This window comes from Schistocerca piceifrons, chromosome 5, assembly GCF_021461385.2.
Source record: "Schistocerca piceifrons isolate TAMUIC-IGC-003096 chromosome 5, iqSchPice1.1, whole genome shotgun sequence".
Taxonomy (NCBI): Eukaryota; Metazoa; Arthropoda; class Insecta; order Orthoptera; family Acrididae; genus Schistocerca; species Schistocerca piceifrons.
In genome coordinates, this window is record NC_060142.1 from 287,670,324 (window position 1) to 287,676,264 (window position 5,941).

Below are 5,941 nucleotides of genomic sequence, written 5' to 3' on the forward strand. Positions count from 1 at the left end.
GGAGCACAAACTTGAGTTTGATTAGGATTGAACAGGCAGTCAGTCCTAAGCTTTTTGGAGTAACCAATAAGGCATTCTCCTGGAATGTTTTTGGTATATAGCGAGAAACTTAAATGAAAATCAGGAGGCCGAGATTTCCCACTCTTCTTTCATCGTAACAGAAGTTTGTGCTCAGATTTACCCAGCTGAAACCTACACTTTCCTAAATTCTTGACTCTTCAACTTCGATATTTATGCACATTATTTCAATAATGAATGCCAACGGCCATGTCGCAGTGGTAACACCGGTTCCCGTCAGACCACCGAAGTTAAGCGCTGTTGGGCTGGGCTTGAACTTGGATGGGTGACGATCCGGTCTGCCGAGCGCTGTTGGCAAGCGGCGTGCACTCAGCCCTTGTGATGGAAACTAAGAAACTATTTGATGGAGAAGTAGCGGCTCCGGTCTCGGAAACTGACATACGGCCGGGAGAGCGGTGTGCTGACCACATGACCCTCCATATCCGCAGCCAGTGACGCCTGTAGGATGAGGATGACACGGTGGCCGGTCGGCTCCGTTGGTCCTTCCAAGGCCTGTTTAGACTGAGTTCAGTTTATTACAGTAATGAATAAAAATGAAATAAACGATCTCACCTTCCTGATAATTGTTCGTAGCCACGGGAATCGTCGTTTCTCAAAAAATGGCTCTGAGCACTATGGGACTTAACTTCTAAGCTCATCAGTCCCCTAGAACTTAGAACTACTTAAACCTAACCAACCTAAGGACATCACACACATCCATGCTCGAGACAGGATTCGAACCTGCGACCGTAGTAGTCGCGCGGTTCCTTACTGTAGCGCCTAGAACCGCTCGGCCACCATGGACGGCTCGACGTTTCTATTTCGGGATTTGATAATGTGCGTGTTATTGCATTTATAGAAACATAGTACTGGGTAGTCAAAAACTGTCTGAAAAGAGTTCAGCCGTTTGTGAGTTTATTATAACTGAAGTTAACCAACCAGATACGTGTAAGTTGTTCTCATAGCGTAGATCACAGCACACGAGACTGTTCGGTCTTTGGCTTGTGTTAGATTCTTACTACTGTTCCACGTCAGATCTTTGTATCACTCTTGTTCGGTTTTACGAAACCAAACGAAGAACACGTTTGAGGACAACGCCTCTGGCGGGCCGCTTGAATCTGCGCTCGCAATGGCCTGATTGACTGACTTCAGTGTTAATTAAGTCAAAAATGCTTCAAATGGCTCTGAGCACTATGGGACTTAACTGCTGAGGTCATCAGTCCCATAGAACTTAGAACTACTTAAACCTAACTAACCTAAGGACATCACACATATCCATGCCCGAGGCAGGATTCGAACCTGCGACCGTAGCGGTCGGGCGATTCCAGACTGAAGCGCCTAGAACCGCTCGGCCACAACAGCCAGCTAATTAAGTCACTAACGGCGAACCGTTTCTTAACAGTTATTTCCCAGCACAACGTTCGATTTTTTTTCTTAACACTTATTTCTCAGCACAACGTACCCTGCAACACCCTAACAAGCTTTTCATACTATTTATGATCACCGGCCTCTGCGGCCGAGCGGTTCTAGGCGCTTCAGTCTGGAACCGCGCGACCGCTACGGTCGCAGGTTCGAATCCTGCCTCGGGCATGGATGTGTGTGATGTCCTTAGGTTAGTTGGGTTTAATTAGTTCTAACTTCTAGGCGACTGATGACCTCAGAAGTTAAGTCGAATAGTGCTCAGAGCCATTTGAACCATTTTTTTTAAAGGAAAAGCGTCATTAGCAGCAAATGTTGACATTATCCTTCGACAGAGAACCTAGTCAACAATTAATAAAGTCGGGTATGCTTTCGAGGATCTTACACAAATAGGTCTTGCAAAGTGCGTGTTATATCTTGCGCTCATCATTTCCACGTTACACTTTCTTCTCCACTGTGCTGCGCTCCAACTCGTATTTCGATAACACATGTGTTTTCCAGTATGTTGCAATGCATTGCAAGCTCTCTCTCTCTCTCTCTCTCTCTCTCTCTCTCCCCTTACGAAGAGACCATTATCACGGCCAGAGGCAGGGTAACACTTCATTAGAAGAGACCATTAGGTACAGTCCCTCGGTAGGGATTAACTTTTTTGTTCATTGTTGGTGTACCTAGAATGTTATTAAGGTCAAGTACGCAACTAGAATACAATCTATAGTCCAATGAGTTTCAATTTGCTAAGCCATTCCGCTGACCGGGCAGTTTCCTCAGCAGTTGTTATACACAGTTGGAAAAAACATAAACCAAGCATGATAAATTGAGGATGCAACCCACGATGAAATATTTATTGGAAGCTCAGCCGTTAGTTGGCTCGTTTGATAAAGTTCTCGTCAGCGTAATAACTCCCCAAATCGAAAGGTGAAAACTTTAACTGACGGCGGCCTGCGTGAAACATCATCCACTTTAACGATCCGTAGTTAGCTTTATTGCCTGCAGGTAGGGTACTAATTTGCAATTGCACGGTCAGTCATTCGCTGCAGCTAAGAATATGAGTGTATGCGGCTCCACACAATACGGACAGTGGGCCGGGGCGCTGGTGGAGCACGGACGATGGATGGGAGTAGTAAATCACTATTTCAATACAGTGCTTCGCGGTACGAAAGGTACATTTCCTGCTCGGCCAGCCGTCGGGAATACAACGGCTGGCCATTCAGCGCGCGCCGAGGATTACAAATTGCTTATTGCTGCGCGTCGGACGAAGCCCGCCCGGGGCTCGTCGTGATGGATGGCCCTCCGCCGCCATTGCTCGCGGTGCAGGCCCGCGGCCCGCGCGGAATAACCAGCGCGGGATTCGCAAAGCGCTAACAGCCCCCAGATGCGTTTGTCCGATACGCGGGCTCGAGGGCCTGCTTAGTTATGCACTGGCGTGCCCGGCGCCTCAGCTTTTCAAACACACCCGTCCAATTAGCGAGTAATAACGTGAAAGCCCAGTGGCACACAAGCGTGAGTCGAATGCGGTGTCCGATTTTATAGTCAGTTTTTTCGCATTTCACAAGCAAATACGATGGTCAGTGCTTCATGAAGTTGTTAAAGCACTAATCATGAATTTTGCGGACTTCCGCAAACCCCATTGTACATCCCCACTCCGGTGACAGCGTCCTATATGAACAGTTGGCAGCACTGTATGAGTTTAGAAAATGGCCGAGTTTGACGTAAATAAATTCCATGACTGAATTCCTTCCTGCAGATGTTGCAACGTTCAATCTCTTTCTTGAAAGGCTGAAGAAGGTGTATGGAGATGCTACGGTGAACTTCAGCACCACTAGACGACTGGATCATTGCCGTAAAGAAGCTGATGGAGAGACAATGTGGCTGATGCAGCCGGACGACACTGCACTGTCTTCATACAACAGCCACTACCAAATCTACATCTACATCTACATTTATACTCCGCAAGTCACTCAACGGTGTGTGGCGGAGGGCACTTTACGCGCCACTGTCATTACCTCCCTTTCCTGTTCCAGTCGCGTACGGTTCGCGGGAAGAACGACTGCCTGGTAGCCTCCGTGCGGGCTCGAATCTCTCTGATTTTACATTCGTGATCTCCTCGGGAGGTATAAGTAGGGGGAAGCAATATATTCGATACCTCATCCAGAAACGCACCCTCTCGAAACCTGGACAGCAAGCTACACCGCCATGCAGAGCGCCTCTCTTGCAGAGTCTGCCACTTGAGTTTGCTAGACATCTCCGTAACGTTATCACGCTTACCAAATAATCTTCTGACGACACGCGCCGCTCTTCTTTGGATCTTCTCTACCTCCTCCGTCAACCCGATCTGGTACGGATTCCACACTGATGAGCAATACTGAAGTTTAGGTCGAACGAGTGTTTTGTAAGCCACCTCCTTTGTTGATGGACTACATTTTCTAAGAACTCTCCCAATGAATCTCAACCTGGCACCCGCCTTACCAAAAATTAATTTTATATGATTATTCCACTTCAAATCGTTCCGTACAGAATACTCCCAGATATTTTACGGAAGTAACTGCTACCAGTGTTTGTTCCGCTATCATATAATCGTACAATAAAGGATCCTTCTTTCTATGTATTCGCAATACATTACATTTGTCTATGTTAAGGGTCAGTTGCCACTCCCTGCACCAAGTGCCTATACGCTGCAGATCTTCCTGCATTTCGCTGTAATTTTCTAATGCTGCAACTTCTCTGTATACTACAGCATCATCCGCGAAAAGCTGCTTGGAACTTCCGACACTATCCCAATGACAGCCGCTGGGTAACAACACATGAACTATGAAGCCGGTTGTTGTTGTGGTGCCGGCCACGGCGGCCGAGTGGTTCTAGGCGCTTCAATCCGGAACCGCGCGTCTGCTGCGGTCGCAGGTTCGAATCCTGCCTCGGGCATGGATGTGTGTCATGTTCTTAGGTTAGTTAGGTTTAAGTAGTTCTAAGTTCTAGGGTACTGATGACCTCAGATGTTAAGTCCCATAGTGCTCAGAGCCGTTTGAGCCATTTGAATTTGTTGTTGTGGTCTTAGAACTACTTAAACCTAACTAACCTAAGGACATCACACACATCCATGCCTGAGGCAGTATTCGAACCCTTGACCGTAGCGGTCGCGCGGTTCCAGACTGAAGTGCCTAGAACCGCTCGGCCACAGCGGCCGGCTTATGGTCTTCCATCCGAAGACTTGTCTGATGCTGCTCTCCATGTTACTCTGTCCTGTGCAAGCTGCTTCATCTCGGCATAACTACTGCAACCAACGTCTTTCTGAATCTGCTTACTGTATCCATCTCTTGGTCTTTCTCTCTCTACGATTTTTACTCCTCCCCCCCCCCCCTACCCCCCAACACACACACTTTCGTCTAATGTTAAATTTGTGATCCCTTGATTTTTCAGACCGTGTCCTGTCAACCTATTCCATTTTCTAGTCAGGTTGTGCAACAAATTTGTTTCCTCCCCAGTTCTGTTCAGCACATCCTTATTAGTTACTTCGTCTACCCACCTAATCTTCAGCATTCTTCTGTGGCATCACATTTCAAAAGCATCTATTCCCTTAGAACACTTGCCCGCGAAAGGCAAAGGTCCCGAGTTCGAGTCTCGGTCGGGCACACAGTTTTAATCTGCCAGGAAGTGTCATATCAGCGCACACTCCGCTGCAGAGTGAAAATCTCATTCTGGAAACATCCCCCAGGCTGTGGCTAAGCCATGTCTCCGCAATATCCTTTCTTTCAGGAGTGCTAGTTCTGCAAGGTTCGCAGGAGACCTTCTGTAAAGTTTGGAAGGTAGGAGACGAGGTACTGGCAGAAGTAAAGCTGTGAGTACCGGCCGTGAGTCGTGCTTCGGTAGCTCAGTTGGTAGAGCACTTGCCCGCGAAAGGCAAAGGTCCCGAGTTCGTTTTAATCTGCCAGGAAGTTTCATCTATTCCCTTCTCGTTCAAACTTTTCATCGTCCATGTTTCACGTCCATACATGACTACACTCCATACAAATTCTTTCAGAAATGTCTTCCTAACACTTACATCCATATTTGATGTGAACAAACTTGTTTTCCTCAGAAATACTTTTCTTGCCATTGGCTGTCTACATTTTATATCCTCCCTACTCCGGGTGCCGAAATAGCAAAACTCATCTACTATTTTAAGTATCTCGTTTCCTAATCTAATTCCCTCAGCATCAGCTGATTTAGTTAGACTACATTCCATTCATTCATAATGGAATGTGGTCAGTTATCCATCGGTAATTCCAATGTGAAAAACTGCGCCGTTTCAAGATTTATGCACTTGGGGTACCGATAATGTTGACCGACCAGAATAAAGAGGCAAGGAAAACAACTGCATGCTGTCTGCTGCAGCGCTTAAATGTGCAAGGGAAGGATTTCGGCAATAATTATGGCTGCGGAAGAGACTTGTATTTTCTAAACCTCAGTCGAAGAGGCAGTCGATGCAATG

General features: G+C 46.9%; 1 pseudogene; it reads left to right on the plus strand.

Annotated features, from left to right (window-relative positions):
- Positions 1–257: 257 nt before the first annotated feature.
- LOC124799478 lies at positions 258–375 on the plus strand (annotated as a pseudogene).
- The last annotated feature ends 5,566 nt before the right edge of the window (positions 376–5,941 follow it).